This window comes from Phocoena sinus, chromosome 1 (genome assembly GCF_008692025.1).
Source record: "Phocoena sinus isolate mPhoSin1 chromosome 1, mPhoSin1.pri, whole genome shotgun sequence".
Lineage (NCBI taxonomy): Eukaryota > Metazoa > Chordata > Mammalia > Artiodactyla > Phocoenidae > Phocoena > Phocoena sinus.
The window spans coordinates 57,719,163-57,721,153 of NC_045763.1; the positions used below are offsets into that span (position 1 = coordinate 57,719,163).

The 1,991-nt window shown below is 38.4% G+C and overlaps 1 pseudogene; it reads right to left on the bottom strand.

The window, feature by feature from the left end:
* Positions 1-467: 467 nt before the first annotated feature.
* LOC116761293 lies at positions 468-1,263 on the bottom strand (annotated as a pseudogene).
* Between the last annotated feature and the right edge of the window lie 728 nt (positions 1,264-1,991).

Genomic DNA, 1,991 nt, shown 5'->3' on the forward strand with positions numbered 1-1,991 from the left:
GATTTACAATGTTGTATTAGTTTCAGGTGTACAGCAAGGTGATTCAGTGTTTTATATATATATGTACATTGTTTTATATATATGAACATAAAATATATATATTCTCTCTATATTTACATATATATTCCTTTTTAGATTCTTTTCCATTATAGGTTATTGCAAGATATTGAGTATAGTTCCCTATGTTATACAGTGGGTCCTTGTTGGTTATCTATTATGTATATAGTAGTGTGTATATGTTAATCACAAAGCCCTAATTTATCCCTCCCCCCCACCAGCTTTCCCATTTGGTAACCGTAAGTTTGTTTTCTATCAGACTAGACACATTTCAATTGTGAAAGAGGCACATGTAGTAGTGACTACTGTATTAGAGCAGTTTTAGATTCTAGAACATACCTAGTTCTTTCCCTTTTATAAAAAAAATCACAAATCAGCTCTTTTATTTGTCACCATTAAAAGTCTGAATTTTAAACAGATTCTTGGACTGGTGACTCATATCCATCAGCTCATTCGACCTTAACACCTGTCTCATCTCCAGTAGATTTTCCAAGAACTATCACCTTCACCATGAAGCTCCAGAGTTTTCCCAATTCAAATTTGGGCTTCTTCAGCATTTTTACTTTTCTAACAAAGAATCATGGAGCAGATAAATATATTGGCAAGCTTTTCCTATGCCTTTTCCAGTGCTGTCTGGAATCAATTTATTGACTACCTCTTTCAAGTCATTTATTTGTCTGCTCCTCTTGGGTCATGATTTCCATCATCTTCTTCCAGATTAGGAGGAACTGTCGGTGCTGGGCATAAGAGGTCTTCTGAATCTGATTGCTGCATTTTTTAGTAAAATGCACACAGAATAGATGAAGCAAATAACCATGGGTAGTCTTCATATCAACATGAACTTCAACCATGTTCTGCCATTTTTTGACCATGGAGCACATTTTGTCACAGGTAAGACCCATGCAATGGAAATTAGTTAGGCAGTTTTTGCCCTGAACATCCTCAATAATTAGCTTGAATTTTCTAAATGCAACTTCATCACTCTGCAGATCAGCAAGGCTCACTTCAAAAACATGACCCTTGAGGTCATCAGACGCAATTTTGGTTGCTTGAGTTCTCGTGATTAGTGTTTTCCCAATATTTCTTATATTGAACATAGCTGGTGCTTTCACATCATACCAATCTTTCTTAGAAAATGGGTCAACCACTTTCTTCTTGCCCCCTTTGGCCACCTTGTGTAACGTGCTTGTTCTGGCCGACTGCCATAGTACTGCTCAGTGTTCTCTCCCTTCTGATGGCCTCTACACCTGGAGGGTCCTCTGCTTGGATTACTCTTCCTCTAGCTCTTTTAAAAATATATACTTTTGGATAAATCATTGATAAAAGATTATTCACACATATAATGTGCAAAGAATATGTAAATATTCACATATATATAATGTATATTCATAGTATAGAAATTAACATAATGCAAGTTTATTTCTTGCACATTCAAAGTCTAATGAAGAACACACGGCCCGCCTCAGGCTGGTGCAACGTCACTCCAGTCTCTGCGACCGCAGGCTCGCCCCGCATTCCGTACCCCTCCCTCCCCCCAGCCTGAGTGAGTCAGAGCCCCTGAATCAGCTGCTCCTTTAACCCCCTCCTGTCTGAGCGAAGAACAGATGCCCTCAGGCAACCTACACACAGAGACGGAGCCAAATCTAATGCTGAACCCCGGGATCTGTGCGAACAAAGAAGAGAAAGGGAAATTTCTCCCAGCAGCCTCAGCAGCAGCGGATTAAATCTCCACAATAAACCTGATACCCTGCATCTGTGGAATACCTGAATAGACAACGAATCATCCCAAATTGAGGAGGTGGACTTTGGAAGCAACTATATATATATATATATATATATATATATATATATATATATATTTCCCTTTTCCTCTTTTTGTGAGTGTGTATGTGTATGCTTCTGTGTGTGATTTTGTCTGTATAGCTTTGCTTTTC